The 18,253-nt window shown below is 40.7% G+C and overlaps 1 pseudogene; it reads left to right on the plus strand.

The window, feature by feature from the left end:
- The window catches only part of LOC115519896, a 75,851-nt pseudogene that overhangs the window by 24,915 nt on the left and 32,683 nt on the right, over window positions 1-18,253 (plus strand).

Consider the following 18,253-nt stretch of genomic DNA (forward strand, 5'->3'; position numbering starts at 1 on the left):
ATGAGCATTAAAAGGATATAATTTTACATTTTCAGGAAGAAGTCTTTATATTCACTTACATAAATGGAATTTGCATTAGAAATATTTGTGTTCTGTATTCAGAAAACGTGGGCAAAAAATAACAGCATCATAACTATACATGCCAGTTTGCCTGCTGTATTTTTGAAATGGGTTTATTGTCCTGGTGTTATTATTAAGAGTGACTCTTTTCAGTTTCAAAAGTGTTCTGGTTTTGGTGTTAATTATATAGCTGCTCTCTTATGGGAGATGTGCATCATATTATAAATTATAAAAGTGATTATAAAAATGATATGTTGGGGGGGCACCTGGGTGGCCCAGTCAGTTAAGTGTCCAGCTCTTTATTTTGGCTCAGGTCATGATCTCACAGTTCGTGGGTTTGAGCCCTGTGTCAGGGTCTGTGCTGACAAGCATGGAGGCTGCTTGGGATTTTCTCTCTCCCTCCCTCTCTGCCCCTCCCTGCTCGTGCTGTATCTCAAAAATAAACAAACATTTAAAAAATAAATAAATAAAATGATATGTTGGTTATTGATTAAACAGAGTGTAGACTCAAAGCAGCTTCCTGAAGACCCAGTTGAGCATCGCATCATGCATCTGTCTGGTATTAAGCATGCCACAGGTTAAGCCATTTACTGTGATGACATGCCTACAGTGGACCAGGAACTTTTCTTGACTTTTGTAACAAGTTTAAGAGCTCATGCTAAGATTGTGTAAGTGCTAAAGTTCCTAATAGGCATTAATGATTGCCTTTTCGTCTAAGTCATATTAGTGATAAGTAATGGTACAAAGAGGATTGGCTGTTTGTTGGCGATATCCAATGCAGATTAGAGGGGAACTTAGATCAAAATGTAGGGTTTACTACAATTTGTCCTTCCATATACAGTTGACCCTTGAACCACACAGGTTTGAACTGAGCAGGTCCACTTACATGCGGATTTTTTTTGTACCAGGACTATAAAAACGTTTTCTTTTCTTTATCTTACTTTATTGTAAAAATATAGTATATAATACATATTACATACAAATATGTGTTAATCCACTGTTGATGTTATCAGTCAGGCTTCTGGTCAACAGTAGGCCCTTAGTAGTTAAATTTTAGAAGAGTCGAAAGTTACATGCAAATTTTCAATGGTGTAGGGGGTCAGTTCTCCTAACTCCTGCATTGCTCAAGGGTCAACTTCATTCAAGTTCAAGTAATAGCTTCATTATCCCAGGAATTTTTTTCCCAGTTGTCTAGTAGAGAACTATTGGAGCAGCCCCTAGATGTATCTTACCACTTGAATATCTTATTCTCCAATTAAACATGTTCTCCATGGACTTCATGCTAGGGGGCTTCTCTGAGGACCTGCTTTGTGTGTTCTCATCTAGGTCTGTTGATCTGTCAGAAGCTCCCAGCCTTCCAGGCATGGTAGACATTGTGACTGAGGAACATGGTGGTGTAAACTCTTTCTGCCTTTTAATTCAACATGAGAAACTTCTGATGAAAGAAGAGGTACTGCATTTTGCTTTCTCTTTCAAAAATAATTTCCTCAGTTAATGGCATTGCACGTTTTCTTAAAGATGGCATCAAATTTGGTACATTATAAAAGATGCCAATAATTCCTCAAAACACTGTATTCTAATGGTGAATGAATTCAAATATATTCATTTTCCATATAAGTCAAGAAGTTGACTAGTTGTATAAAAGATACTTATTGTTTTTTATTTTCTAGTAGTAAAATAGTGTGCTAACAAATACGAAAGGGTAAATGAGGAGAGAATAATAACTTTTATTTGCTAATCTCTCCCTTAAAAATTCCCCACCATTGCCCTAATCTCAACGCATCCAAAATTCAAGCTCAAGTGATATGTCCACCATGAAGCCTTTTTCTTATCCTTTAATACAGTTCTGTGTCCCTCTCAGAACTCAGTGTGACTCATTCATTTATACTGACATGAATTCAGCCGACATTTTTAAATGAGCACCTAATATGGCTGGCCACCATAGCTGAGCAAGACCCATATGGTCTGTAAGCTTATAGAGCTTAAAGACAAGAAGAAAAGGCAAAGTGGACCTTTAATGTGCTTCCTACTTTGTATTAAGTTTATTTATTTATTTCTTTGTCTTATGTGTTTCCCCTACCTAGTAAAAGTCCTTGAGTGAGACCCCATGTCTGATTCATCTGTATATTCCACACATTGCTTCCCATGTAGCAAGGTGGAGGGATAATGATAGCACTGTTGCTGTTTGAAAGTTTCAGATGATTCAAAACGATTTGGCTGTTATATCTTAGGTTTTCAGAAAATGCAGCAGGGGCAGTGTTCAGTAGGTTTTCTGCCGAACTCAGATTTCTCAGTTTAATGTTTACCCAAAAGAGCTTCATCATTTGACATAGTCCCTACCTCTGGCTCTTGCTGGCTGATTTAGTTGATAAAAATGAAAGTTTGATGACTGTGAAGTCAAGGTTGAAATTCTCCCAAAGCAGGGCTGTGTGGGACTGGCAGAAGACAATGAGAATTACGGCCTTTGCAAAATGTTAATTAAACAAGCAAAACCATTCTGAGATGCACCATAGGACTTCGTCTGTGTGGTGTGGGTATGTTGATTATGAGCATCGCAAAGACATGTCTGTGTGCCAGGTCACAGAGGCAAAGCTAGGCATCTGTGCAGAGTGGAGAGCATTGTGAATGCCTTTGTAAGTTTATTTTTTTTTAATTTTTTAAATGTTTACTTATTTTGAGAGAGAAAGAGACAGAGCATGAGCAGGGGAGGGGCAGAGAGAGAGAGAGAGAGGGAGACATAGAATCTGAAGCAGGCTCCGGGCACCGAGCTGTCAGCACAGAGCCCGACCAACCATGAGATCATGACCTAAGCCAAAGCTGGATGCTTAACCGACTGAGCCACCCAGGCGCCCCACCTTTGTTAGTTTAATTCTTTTTTTTTTTTTTAACTTTTTAAAAATGTTTATTTTTGAGAGACAGAATGCGAGCGGGTTAGGGGCAGAGAGAGAGGGAGACACAGAAGCAGAAGCAGGCTCCAGGCTCTGAGCTGTCAGCACAGAGCCCGACACAGGGCTCGAACCCACGAGCTGTGAGGTCATGACCTGAGCCAAAGTCGGATGTGCAACCGACTGAGCCACCCAGGTGCCCCAGTTTAATTCTTTTTTTAATTATGCCTTTAAAAAATCTTTTCATTATAGAAATTTTAAACATATATAAAAATAGACAGTAGTACAATGAGTCCCCATAGACCCATCATCCAGCTTCAACAATTGTCAATATTTTGCCATTCTTGCTTCATGTATCTCCCTACTGTCCCCACCCACCCACATCCAGCAAACACACACGTGTGTGTGTAAATGCACATGCACACTAGATTTAACTTTTTTAACTATAATTTTTTCTAAAGACAAAACTACTGTGTGCTCATTGTAGAAATAATAGTTTAAAGTTAATTTTAAAATGAATGATTGAATTGTGGTCATGGTATGAGGTGAGAGAGAACTGAACAGTCGTGGTGAATTCTTCTGGTTCTATTGTGCCTTTCTGGAGCCTTATTTTTTCCCATCAACTTTCTGCCCTGATCTCTGTTTGAACCCCCCACCTGCAGGTACAATAATGAAGGGGATGCTCTGTGCTTGATTATGTCTTGACTCCTACAGGCTCAGTCTCTTCCTGAAAAGCCTGTGCTACACCAGGGTTTGGGGCAGAGATTTGCTCACCAAGAGTGTTGTACTTTCATTCTCTCCCTCCCTTCTCTCTGATGAGATGGGCTGTGACCTTCTGGTCCTCCCTGTTCATGAAGGGTGGCCCTGATCATGGTGGCAGCCATAGGTCAAGGTGTGTGACTGGCTCTCCTAGGCCAGCTGGCCCTCAGCAGCCCCACAGGTTGGCTTAGAGCCTGAGTTTGCTGTATGACAGTCATTGATGCCCCTCGTCAGCCCCTTCTGCCAGTGATGCAGCCCAAAAACCTGAATATGCCTGGTGCCTGGGTGTTGGTTCCCAGATGGTCCCCATACAGGGCAAAAAAGAAACCAGTGGAAGAGGCAGGCCACTCCAGATTGATAGGTAGTGGTTTTCATAAGCAAGGTAACTTAATGGGCTTGTCTTGGGCAGCCACAAGTCTGGTAGATGTCTGCACCCATCTGCCAGAGTCTTAAAAGTTTGTAGGTATTGATGCCTTAACTGGGTTCAGTCACATGTGCCATCCAGATGGTCTATACCACACCTCACTCTCCTAAGGCTCCATCCTTGAAACAATTCCTAGTGTGGAAACTACTTTCCAAGGGCAGGGAAAGAGTGAGGAGCATCCATTTTCCTGGGTCAAATGCAAGGATCAACTGGTGGTCACATCCTGTCAGTGACATCCTCCAACACTGGGGTCAGCAGGCCAACTCTGACAAATGCATTTTCTTGCTGAAGCCTTTGTTAACTGCTGCACTGCACATGTGAAGGGTTATTTGTTGTGTGTCTGGCTCTGTGCTAAGCAGGAGGAGGAGAATGAATGAAAGGAGAGGACCTGGTGCCTGTGCTCCCTATTGTAGGTGTTCTGTGTTGGTCAGCTTGTCTGTGCCGTGGTCGCAGATTCAGAAGTTCAGGCAAAGTGAGCGGCCAAGTGAGTGAAGATTGTCTACCAATATTTGGAACCACTGATCCTGACAATCGAGGTAATGAGTTCAGGGGTAGTGCCAGAAGAGCACATTTCAGTGGGGTTGGCTACAGTAACAGGAAAGAAAATCCGACTCATAGTGGTGTCCAAAGCACAGGGGCTTTATTGGCTCCGGACTGAATCAGTGTCAGCAAAGAACCTGATTTTGTGCCTTTCCTCTCTGCTGCCCACAGTCCAGGCCTTATCCCTGTGGTCACAGGATGGCAGCCAGGTGTTTTCCGTCCATGTCCAGGGAGCAAGAGAGAGCACCATTGTCCCAGTGTTCCATGTACAAGTCCTGAGATCCAGCCTTATCAGGCCATTTAGGTCACATGTCCATCTCTGAATGAATGATTGGCCAGAGGAATGGAGGACCTGTTGGTTACTGCTGGGGGTTAGATTTACTTGAAGTGCAAGGGCTGCAGGGGGAGCGATGAAGATGGAAACAGAAATCTGATCCCTGAAGGGGGCAGCTGAGAGGAATGCTGCCTGGGAAGCCAGCATTCAAGACAGTGGACATGCCTTGTGGCCCTGAGTTCACCTTCACCCCAAGTCTTTCAGGTGTGTGCAGGAATCAGCAAGATGCTCTGCAAAGCAAATAGTGGAGACACTATTTTTAAATTCTTTAGTGCATATCTTAAATGAGTATTGAGGAACAATAGATCCTATGATGCCTGCAGGTATTTTGGCAACTTAAACAAATTGGAGTATTGCATTTTCTATCCTGTTTTTTAGAAAAGAGTTAGAAATTTACAGAGATTATAAGACTCACCTCCATGAAATGATAAGGTGTTCTTCTGCGTCCATTTCATTGGTTCTTATAATTTACTAAATAATGAAAGCATGCAAGTAGGGAAGGCAGCATGAATAGATTAGATTCAGCTCAGACAGATGCATGGATGTGGAAATACATTATCTTTACAACAGAATGAATCAGTTATTCTCTAGATGACTAGGATGCCCTGTGGCAGAGAAAAAGAAACTGATGTGGCTGAGATTAGTGTTTCCAGAAGAACTTGGCTTTGTGTGTGTGTTTCCTGTCATGCTGCTTTACTCCTAGGAACATACAGTCTGTTTCTGGACAATGTGTTCAGTGTTTTAAAATTAAAATAAGGGGCACTTAGGTGGCTCAGTTGGTTAAGCATCTGACTCTTGATTTCCGCTCAGGCGATGACCTCACGGTTCATGAGTTCGAGCCCCATGTTGGGCTCTGTGCTGTCAGCTCAGAGCCTGCTTGAGATTCTCTCTCTCTCTCTCTCTCTCTCTCTCTGCCCCTCCCCCACTTGCTCTCTCTCTCTGCTCTCTCTGCCCCCCCACTTGCTCTCTCTCTCTGCCCCTCCCCTGTGCGCTCTTGCGCGCGCACTCTCTCTCTCAAAATAAATAATAAACTTAAAATTTTTTTTTTTAAATAAAATCGTGTCAAGAAGACAGACATACAGAAGTTAAGTTGCAGTCAAGGAGTGATAAGGCCTCCCAGATTTTCCTGGCAGTTTAAAATTGAAACATTCTCTTCCCTTCTTAGTCCGGTGTTGACTGCTGTGCTTGCCTCCTTTATATATATATACGTATGTATATACATACGTATATATATATGTATATACATGTATATATACGTATATATATGTATATACATATACATATATATACATATATATGTACACACACACACACACACACACACACATTTATTCCCCAGCACTTGGTTTAGAGTCACTTCTGAATAAGAAATTATTTCTTGGGGCACCTGGGTGGCGCAGTCGGTTGAGCGTCCGACTTCAGCCAGGTCACGATCTCACGGTCCAGGAGTTCGAGCCCCGCGTCGGGCTCTGGGCTGATGGCTCAGAGCCTGGAGCCTGTTTCCGATTCTGTGTCTCCCTCTCTCTCTGCCCCTCCCCCGTTCATGCTCTGTCTCTCTCTGTCCCAAAAAATAAATAAATGTTGAAAAAAAAATTTAAAAAAAAAAAAAAAAAGAAATTATTTCTTGGGGTGCCTGGGTGGCTCAGTTAGTTGAGTGTCCAACTTCAGCTCAGGTCATGATTTCATGGTTGGTGGGTTGGAGCCCCACATCGGGCTCTGTGCTGACAGCTCAGAGCCTGGAGCCTCCTTCAGATTCTGTGTCTCCCTCTCTCTCTGCCCCTCCCCCACTTGCACTCTGTCTCTCTCTCTCTCAAAAATAAGAAAAATTAAAAAAATTTTTTAAAGAAATTACTTAATTACTTCTTAATAAGAGATTATTTACATGATGTTTCATCAAAATTTTGTTGACAATCCTTTGCCCAGTTACCAGTAGCTAAATATCTTCCCTTCCCTGCCCCTACCTTCCAGCCAAATAAAGTTCCAAACAAGCAGATACCTCTCTCCCTGCCCTCCCTCACTCCAACTGGCAGATCCCCAGTTGTTTGCCAGAGAATACCAGCATCAAACACCAAACTCTGACACTGTGAAGAAGAGCTGCCTCATGTTTTTATCAGAGGTCAAGCTCTCCGAGGTGAATTAACTGGATCAGAGTGGATTTAATCAAAATATTTAGTGGGAAATATTCCCAGCTCCCTATATATCATACTTTTTATCTTTTTTTTTTGACAGGAACAATTTCAGAAATTGTCTCAAAGTTGCTCAAAGAGTAAGCAGCAAGTGAAGTGGAAAAAAATTAAACTTAAAAAAAATAGGATTTATAAAACTTCTGTTTTCAACCTGGAATATCTGAATCTTAGATTAATAAGAAAATCATATAAATTCATTATGGAAGGAAGTGTGGTATCAATCTAAATTAGATAAAAGTAAATATATCTCTGTCTCTAACACTGAGGTTTGATCAAGCTTATGCTTTTTAGAGGGTTTAATAGTTTTAATGGGAAAACTCCATCAAAACTCTTGGCTTAAGGGGTCAGGCTGATGACCATGGTGAAAAAAAATATGCTCCCACCCAGAATCTCCTATCAATCATCATGATCAACAACATGACCATAGCTAACACTTCTACAGAGTTCACTATGGAGTTATACAGGTCAAAGCAGGTTTTATGCATTAACTCACTAAATGCTCACCACAGTCCTATGAGGAAAAACTATTATCCTCATTCTGATGAGGAAACGAGAAGACAGGTCATACAGATGGTCACGTAGCCAGACAGTACTAGAAGCAATTAACAAACCCTCTGTGGAAGAACCCGGGTCCCATGGTGGTAAAAACAAATGAACCCACTTTTGAATGGAGGAAATGACAGGATCACAGTACAGCAGCCCTCCAGGGTATGTTGCTAGGTCTAAACATCTGCTAGTGGCCAGGGAGAAACAGAGTTAGGATAATTCCCAACTGCTAGCAGGCTGGAATTTCATGGATGGACAATAATCATGCTAGATAATGTTGGCAGGAGCTGGCATGTCACATTTGCCAGTGGACACAGGGATTACAGCAAAGTAAACTCCTGGAATAGATAAGAAAACAAGTCTAGATTATTATAGCTACATTCCTGATTATGTGTACCCACCACTGTTCCCCTTCACTGGGCACCCAGTGGAAGCCAATGGGAGTCCACGTATAAGTGGATTGGCGGTACTTAGACTGAGCTTGTAATGGAATCTCACTTCCAGGGCTGGAGATCCCAGGTGCTCTACTGCCCTGTGCAAATGCTGTGTGGGGCTGGCAGGCAGATCCACCATGATCCTTATCACTGGATGTCTTCAGCTAGCACTTATTGAGTACTTATTATATGCCACGTAAGCTCTTGACATGCTTCATTTTATCCACACCACAACTGTTGGAGCTGTGTGCCCAAGTATATCTCCATTTTATAGATGAGGCTCAGAGAGAAGAAATAATAGGCCCACAGTCAAATAGGTAGTAAATGGAAGGGCCCCTGGGTGGCTCAGTTGGTTAAGTATCCAACTTCACCTCAGGTCATGGTCTTGGCAGTTCATGAGTTCGAGCCTCACTTTGGGCTCTGTGCTGACAGCTCAGAGCCTGGAGCCTGCTAAGGATTCTGTGTCTCCCTCTCTCTCTGCGCCTCCCCTGCTCACACTCTGTCTCTTTCTCTCTCTTTCTCTCATTCACTCAAAAATAAACTTAAAAAATTTTTCGAAAACAGGTAGTAAATGGAGAAAATGGACGTAATTCTGACTGGGTCCAAAGTCTGTGCTCTAAACCCATGTGCTGTGTGGCCCTGGAGGCATAAAATGGGTTGTAGAATGAATGGTACAGTCTTTCTGGAAAATATTATTTCCATTTTGGGACCACCTTTTGTGCTGGGGATTTTTTCTGAACATGCTCTGTTTCTTTTGTCTCGATGGGCACACTTGTATTTATTCTGTGAGGAGCCGCTCTGAAGGCTGGCTCTTAACTCAGGTCACTAGGATCATACTGAGTGAAAATGCATGGGATTCCAGAGCAGGAGAAATGCTGCCCCAACTCAGGCGATGCCCCACCAGGGGTGGCTGCTGCCACAGGGCTGGATCTCTTGCCCAGGGAGCCTCACTTTTCTGCTCTTTCCAGGAACTCCAGAAAGGAAACTGGAAAAGTTGATGAAGCATTTAGAGTGGTTGATAAAATTCTAGAAGCTAAAGCTATCTGAAAAAAGTGATGAGACGGGAAGCAGCCCTGGAAGCTTTCTAAACATGGCTAGTTTCTTGCTACTTTTACCTTTTAGAAACCATATAGAAATCAGCCTAGGTGGATGTTGCTTCTCAGGAACAGGCATTTCATTCACATGCGCATTTCCCTCTGTCTCGTGTGTGTGTGTGTGTGTGTGTGTGTGTGTGTGTGTGTGTGTGTGTGTGTAGAGCCCAGCAGGGAGGCAAAGTGGGAGGCACAACCCCCTATACTGTGCACTGACTGCCTGCCTTGTCATGGCTCCAGTTGTTCCAGGATGTTGTCTCTTTTTCTGTTCACGACCACCCTGAAGATTGGAAAACTGAGGCTCAGAGTGCTTATGGAGCATGAACACAGCCATACAGCAGCTGCTAAGTGACAAAGCTGGTCACCAAATTGATGCTTTTCTTAGGATTTCCAAAGCCTGTGTTTCTTTCTCTTCCATCCTTTCTCTCTCTGACTTCTCTCCATTCCTTCCAGAATTCCTTCCTTCCTTTAGGTACATATGTAATTCAAATGAAATTTCCCTCTTACAAAATAGTTGATTTGAATTTTCCAGTAATCTATTTTGAAATAATTTAAAATTTACAGAAAGGTTGCAGAAACATTAAGAAACCCCCAGTTATTCTTTATCCAGATTTACCAGTTATTAACACTTTACTACACTTTTATTATTCTCTCTCTTTCTGTACACACACACATTTTTTCCAAGTCATTTGAGAGTAAGTTACGTGCTTGTTTATACCTAAATACCTAAAGCATGTATTTCCTAAGAGTAAGAATATATCTTACATAAACAGTTATCAAAATCAGAACATTAACATCAACACAATACTATTAGTTAATCAACAGACCTTATTCAAATTTTGCCACTTGTCTCAGTCATGTCCTTTATAGCAAAAAAATAAATGTACCATCGGTCTTAAATAACACATATTTTCCCCACTATGCTCTCCTGTCATCCATGCTAGAAAGCATCCTTAACGCCTGCCATGCAGGATTTGATTTACAGAGATGTGTTGCTGGGTAGGTATGGGCTTTCTGTGCCGCATCTCAGGGCAGAGAAGAACTCATTTAGCATTGTCTGTCTTTAAGTGAATTCCCAGGATATAGGCCTCTAGTGCGTGTTTGGAACTACCATCTCATAATTTTTCTCTCCAGCCCTGATCCCAAGTTCAGGAGGAGTCCTAAGACTAACCATCCCTGAGTGTATAGCCAGAGCTCTGTCAGCTGTAATCAGTCCAACCACTTGAGGTCAAAGCCCATCATGTTTCTTAATTCCATAGCTGTATTAAACCTGAACATGGTCACAGGCTGCCTGGATAATGTCACCTGGAAGCTATAGAAAAGTCCCCTTGCACCATCACCCAGCCTTACTAGCTGTGTGACTCGGCAAAGCCCATCTCCTTGCTTTAAAATTATATATAAATAAAATAATACTGATCTCAAAGATCCATTGTGAAGATTCTAAGACATAACACAAGCATGCTTGGCATAGAGCTTGGCACGTAATATGAGATCCATAACTGTAAGGGGTAATTACTACTAGGTTTAGATGTTTTTGTCATTCTCCAGACAGTGTTGTCTGCTACAGAACTAACACAGTGGCAGGCACCCCCGGTGTTTCCCAGTATGAGACATTTGTGGGACCTGCCTGGAGATTTCTGTGCCCCCTTTATGGAATTCTGGAGTTGGAGGGTTCAGGGTAGCACAGGAATGTCTTTTGACAAGGTTTCATAGTGTTCCAGGTGATGCTTAGGGTCAGTAAAATGTGGCAAACACTTGAAGGATAGGTCTGCTTTTTGGGAGAAGAGGAGAAAGCATCGTTAGCATAAAGTGATGATGGTGTGAGCATCTTGGAAATATCTGTGTTTAAGAGGGTTCCTCCCTTTGTGCCATTGTATGTTCTTGCCTCCATTCCTGCCATATGTGTTTTTGGGTGAATTAAATTATTGTTCTTTCCCTTGACATCTTCTTTAGCTATTTTATTCAGTTAAGTAATGTATTCAGTCCATCTTTTACTTGAATTTTAATTTGTATCCTACCCCTTACCCTATTTATAAATATAAAAGTGATACAGGATGCTTTAAAAGGAGTATTTATACTAATTTTAAGTATTCGTCTTCTTAACTCAGTAGTTTGAGGTATTTTTTTTCTTACTATGCAGTTGTCATTTGGATTAAGAATTTTTGGCCACTAGGGGCGCCTGGGTGGCTCAGTCGGGTAAGCATCAGACTTCAGCTCAGGTCATGATCTCATGGTCTGTGGGTTTGGGTTCAAGTTCTGCATCAGGCTTTGTGATGACAGTTCAGAGCCTGGAACCTGCTTCAGATTCTGTGTCTCCCTCTCTCTGCCTCTCCCCCACTCATGGGCTGTCTCTCTCCATCTCTTAAAAATGAATAAAGGTTAAAAAAAAGTTAAAGAATTTTGGCCACATATTTCAATGAGTGGTAACTGGAGGTAATAGTTGTAACAGCACTTTTTTTGCTCCCAAACAAATATTTAAAAGATAAAATATGTGGAACACTATATCAAGCTTTGTTCTTGAAGGTAGTGATATTATTGTTTTTTTTCCCACTGTTAAAAAATATGTCAACCCTTCCTAACCCTGATGTCACAGCACTTGAGGGGCATTAAAAACCCCCATTCATAAAGAGACAGCTGAGGCTGGGAGGCAGGTGACTGAGCAGGTATCAAACTGATCTAATTTCCCAGGTCTGAAGTTAACATCCCTCTCTACAGGATGCCACTTCTTATTTCCCTCTGAAATTCCATTAGCTGGGATGGGCTTTCCACTGGAGAGCACAGAAGACAATCTGTACAATAGGATTTGCAAGAGATCTAGGAGCTCTGAAACCCAGATTATCTTCCCCACATCCTGTTCTACTGGGCATAATACAGATAGACTCCTTCATATCCAAATGGCTTTTCAGTCTTTAAGGGCCTCTTATTAAAATGGAAATATGCCTGGAGGAATCCCTCCTAAACCCATAGTGGGATAACATTTTATGTTGGGGATTAGTTGATCAAATTAGTTGAGAAAAACACCTAGGGAGGCAGAGAGGGAGGGCACCATGGGAGGAGGGCTGCAGGGTGGGTGATGAATGTTAACAGTATTCTAAAACTTTTCTGCTTTACAGGTGTAGCAGAAACAGCTCTGTCCAATACTTTTTAGCTTTTTATTTTTTTAATGTTTATTTTATTTTTGAGAGAGCGAAATGGAGAGTGCACACATGAGAGAGAGAGAGCATGAGCACGAGTGCACAAGCGGGAGGGAGAGAGAGAGAAAGAAACAGAGGATCTGAAGCAGGCTCCATGCTGACAGCAGAGAGCGATGAGGGGCTTGAACTCTCAAACTGCAAGATCATGACCTGGGCCAAAGTCAGACGCTTAACCAACTGAGCCACCCAGGCACCCCTAGCTTTTTATTTTTTAAGTGAAGTTGGTATTTAACAAAACAAATTCTGAGTGGATAGGTCAGAACTCTAATATTGCAAGAATTTGAGCCCACTGACTGGATTTTTCAATGTACAGTCTTTGATAAATTTTAAATAAAATTGAGATTTGAGTTTTTGACATTTTAATCTTTATGTTTTATAAATAAAACATAATTTCATTTTTCTGTATTTTTTCTTTACTTAGATTTGGGGTAAGATAGGAAATCCAGACTCCAATACAAAAGATTTCCTTGGGACTCTCCCTTAAACAATTTGCAAATCACTGTTATTGGATACATTTTTAATTTGTTAAAGTTCTGCCTTCTGCCTAACATAATGGCTAGTCATTATTATATTCTGGTTTTTTCTCTGTTTAATTTTTTCTCCCATCTTCCAATTTGATATATCTGATCTTTTTGTCTAGTTTTCTTGGTGGTAGTTCTAGGTGTAAATTTTACGTATACATATGTATATATGAAACATTATATCTGGCAGCAACATTTTATCAGTTTACATCTAAAATCTTACATTTCATAACATCATTTTACTCTCATTTATAGTAGTCTTAAGAAATTTCCTCTTTATACATTGAGTACCACATAAAGCAAGGTTATAATTTTGCTTCAAATGCAATTTATAAAATTCAAGAGGAGAAGAAAGCTAATTGTGTTTACCTGTATTTGTTGTCTTTCCATTGTTCTCCCTCCTTCCTGATGTTCCAAGATTCCTTAAAAAAAAAAATCACTTCTTGGGGCACCTGGGTGGCTCAGTCAGTTAAGTGTCCAACTTCAGCTCAGGTCTTATCTCACCGTTTGTGAGTTCGAGTCCTACATTGGGCTCTGTGCTGACAGCTCAGAGCCTGGAGCCTGCTTCAGATTCTGTGTCTCCCTCTCTCTCTGTCCCTCCCCCACTCTCACTCTGTGTCTCTCTCTCTCAAAAATAAATAAACATTAACAAATTTTTTTAAATCATTTTTGTCTGCTTCAAAAACTGTTCTTAGCCGTTATTAGGACATGTCTGTTTAAGACAAATTAATTTTCCTTCTTCTAAGAATGTCTTGATTTCTTTTTCATTCTTGAACAATATTTTCACTAGGTATAGATTTCTGAGTTTATAGGTCTTTTAGCAGTTGAAGAAAGATGTACCATTTCCACTGGCCTCCATGGTCTCTAATGAGAAATCTGCCTTTTGAAGTATTTTCTCCTATAGATGAGATACTGTTTTTCTCTGTCTGCTTTCAAGATATTTTCTTGTTTTTACTTTTCAGAAGTTTGACTCTGATGTATCTCGGCATGGATTTCTTTGGATTTATCATATTTTAAAATATTCACTCAGCTTCTTGAATCTATAGGTTTGTGCCTTTTGCCAAGTTTAGGACATTTTCAACCATTATTTCTTCAAATATTTGATGTCAGTGACCCAAATGTTCAATCTTTTATTATAGTTATACAGGTTCCTGAAGCTCTGCTCATTATCGTTTCAGTCTGTTTTCTTTCTGATGTTCAGAGTAGGCAGTTTCTTTTATTCTATATTCTTGGTCACTGATTATTTGCTCTGTTGTCTCTATTCTGTTGTTGAGCTTTTCCATTGAGCCTCTTAAATTTGGGTTGTTGTATTTCTTAGCTCTAAAATTTCCATTTGGCCCTTTTTATATCTTCTCTTTCTTTGCTGAAATTTTCCATTTTCCCATTTGTTTTAAGTGTTTATGTAAATGCTCACTGAAGCATTTTTATTACGACTGCTTTAAAATCCTTGTCAGATTATTCCAACATCTGTGTCATCTCAGTGTTGGCATCACTTGATTGTCTTTTCTCATTCAAGTTGAGTTCTTGGTATAATAAATGATTTTCAATTGTATTCTGGACACTTGAGTATTATGTTGTAAGACTCTGAATCTTATGTGAATCTTCTATTTTACAGAACACCTCTGACCCTGTGTTGGTAGGAAAAAGGGGGTTGCCCTGTTATTGCTGGGTGAAGGGTGGAAGTCCTGATTCCTCATATGGTTTCCACCGACACCACCACAACACAGGGTTTGGGGCATCCCATTACAGCCTGACAAGGGTGGATGTCTAGATTTTGCATTCAACTTTTTCAGATAGGGATGGGGCCACGTTTTTTTTTTTTTTTTTTTTTTTTTTCCTGTAGTGTTTTGCTAGAGTAGAGTGGTTATTGTATAAAAGTTTTCTTGGGGTGCCTGGGTGGCGCAGTCGGTTAAGCGTCCGACTTCAGCCAGGTCACGATCTCGCGGTCCGGGAGTTCGAGCCCCGCGTCGGGCTCTGGGCTGATGGCTCGGAGCCTGGAGCCTGTTTCCGATTCTGTGTCTCCCTCTCTCTCTGCCCCTCCCCCGTTCATGCTCTGTCTCTCTCTGTCCCAAAAATAAATAAAAAATAAAAACGTTGAAAAAAAAATTAAAAAAAAAAAGTTTTCTTGCTAGGTTTCCCATCTCTTGGTCCTTTGGCTGGAGAAAGTAGGCTTTTCTTGGGGCTTTTCTTTCTGTCTTTTCATATTGAAATTTTGGAATTGCTGGCTTCTCTGGCACCAACTCTGTGATATATGAAGCAAACAACAACAACAAAGAACATGAACTCACTGAACTCACCATGTGTCTTTCCTTGGGTCCCAGAGTTCCTAAGGGTCTGCCTTCTTCTCTCTACATTTTAGAGTCTTCTTCTCTATTTCTTTTATATATAAATAAAGAAGGCTGTTAGCTGTACTTAGGATGAAGAACCAAGAGAAGTACATCTAGTCCATCTCATCTTGGACCAGAAATCTCCTTGCCATCACATTTTGACTGACCCTAGAATGTCACACACCTTTTTCTAGGGCTCTGTGACCTGCCGTATTGGCAGACCTAACAGATACCCCTATAGAACCGTACTTTAAATCTGCAGATATAATGAAGCTAAGTGTTGTTTATGGCCCTTAACTGTGTAGCCTGCTGTTTCTCCATAATGGAATAACAACTGGGGAATGCTACCTGTTCTAGCTGAAAGCCTTCTTGACTCGGGTGTACTTTCCTATAACAGGTGAAATATGTATGGGACGTTAAGGACACTTTTATATGGAATCCCAAAGCATGCTTGTTGTTCCCAAAGGAGGGGATCAAGAAATTGATGTCTGTGTTTCTACAGTTTCCCAAATACATACAGGTAATAATGGGGCCGTTGTGGAAGGGATGTGGTTAAAGGTTTCTGCTGGCTAAATACACCTGAACAATTAGAGACCCCAAAAAAGTCTTAAGGAACTGAAAGAATTTGGAGTACTAACAGCCCTGTCCATTTGGGTATTAATAGCTGCATCATTTCAAAGCTTTTAAGAGAGTATTATGAAAGTCTGGGGTTTTTGTTTATGGATCTGTAACTCCAGAACCAGTTACGGAGGCAGTAGGTCTCTTTTGCTATACTCTTGGCATTGGTTAAGAATACAAAAGAGAAAAGAGGAAGGCCTGCCCTCCAAAGCTTATAAGTACCTAACTCACATGAAGCAGTTAGGAAATGGTATTGGACAGAATGCAGCTGAGTACTAAATCATCTAAGTCAGAGTTTACACAGAAGGAATAAGAGTAGAAAGAATAGAGTGTTTGCTGAGAACTGGAATCATCCAGAAAGTCCATGAAGATGAAGTCTTAAGTTTGGATTTGCAGTGAGAATGAGGTTTGTCTAGATGGTGAAAAGAGAGGCCAATTCTAGGAAATTCTACACCAAAATAAAATGCCACTCACTCACTCATTCCTTCTGTAAACATGTATTGCCTGTGTCCTATATACCAGGCAGCATGCATGTAAGAAAGGAGGAATGGCACAAAGACTGCCCAAGCTGGAATAAAGGATGCATTTAGGAGTGGCTGGTTTAAGTATCAGGGTAAAAGCAAGGGGAACAAAGCAAAAGGGTTGACTTAGTAGGTCATACACACCAGTGTTATTACCAGAGCAGGTGGGCATGTGGGAATGTGGGGAAAGAGGCCTTTTAGGAGCTAGAATATTAAGAAGGGTCAAGTGAGCCCCACTCCAGTCCTGTCTGCTCCTCAATCCCTGTGTGATATTGGGTCCATCACTTCATCCTTCTTGGCTCCTCATATACAAACATGAGTTGTTACGATTAAAAGACCTCCAAACATTAGGATGGCAAGGTAGAGCAAGACCTGCACCCAGGGAAGACCCTCTGGCCAACTTTAGCAGTAATTCAAATGGGAGTTGAGAAATGTGTCCAGTGGAGAAAGCAGAATGTGGGGAAAAGATCCAGGCTGAGAGAGGTTTGCAAGGGCATGGAATCTTGCTGCTTCAGGAAACCTATCCCATGCGTTTAGTAGGTAAAGGATACTTCGGGTATGGTTCATGGGGAAAATTTTCAAAAATTTATTGACACAATCAACAAAAGAAAGCCGGAGTAGCCATACTTATATCAGACAATCTAGACTTTAAAATAAAGACTGTATCAAGAGATGCAGAAGGGCATTATATCATAATCAAGGGGTCTATCCACCAAGAAGACCTAACAATGTAAGCATTCATGTGCCAAATGTGGCAGCACCCAAATATATAAATCAATTAATCACAAACATAAAGAAACTCATCGATAGTAATACCATAATAATAGAAGACTTCAATACCCCACTCACAGCAATGGACAGATCATCTAATCAAAAAATCAACAAGGAAACAATGGCTTTGAATGACACACTGGACCAGATGGACTTAACAGATATGTTCAGAACATTTTATCCTAAAGCAGTAGAATATACATTCTTCTCCAGTGCACATGGAACCTTCTCCAGAATAGACCATATACTGGGACACAAATCAGCCCTAAGTAAGTACAAAAAGATCGAGATCATACCATGCATATTTTCAGACCACAATGCTGTGAAACCCAAAATCAACCACAAGAAAAAATTTAGAAAGGTAACAAATACTTGGAGACTGAAGAACATCCTACTAAAGAATGAATGGGCTAACCAATAAGTTAAAGAAGAAATTAAAAAGTATATGGAAGTCAATGAAAATGATACCACCACAACCCAAAACCTCTGGGACACAGCAAAGGCAGTCATAAGAGGAAAGTATATAGCAATCCAGGCCTTCCTAAAGAAGGAAGAAAGATCTCAGATACACAACCTAGCCTTACGCCTTAAGGAGCTGGAAAAAGAACAGCAAATAAAACCCAAAGACAGGAAATAACAAAGATTAGAGCAGAAATTAATGCTATCGAAACAAACAAACAAAAAAAAAAAAAACCCAAAAAACAGTAGAACAGATCAGAAGCTGGTTCTTTGAAAGAATTAACAAAATTGAGAAACCACTAGCCAGTTTGATCAAGAAGAGAAAGGAAAGGACCCAAATAAATAAAATCAAGAATGAAAGAGGAGAGATCACAACCAACACAGCAGAAATAAAAACAACAATAAGAGAATATTGAGCAATTCTATGCCAATAAAATGGGTAATCTGGAAGAAATGGACAAATTCCTAGAAACATATACACTACCAAAACTGAAACAGGAAGAAATGGGAAAATTTGAACAGACCCATAACCAGTAAGGAAATCGAATTAGTAATCAAAAATCTGCCAAAAAACAGGAGTCCA

The sequence above is a fragment of the Lynx canadensis genome, chromosome C1 (genome assembly GCF_007474595.2).
Source record: "Lynx canadensis isolate LIC74 chromosome C1, mLynCan4.pri.v2, whole genome shotgun sequence".
NCBI classification, from domain to species: Eukaryota; Metazoa; Chordata; class Mammalia; order Carnivora; family Felidae; genus Lynx; species Lynx canadensis.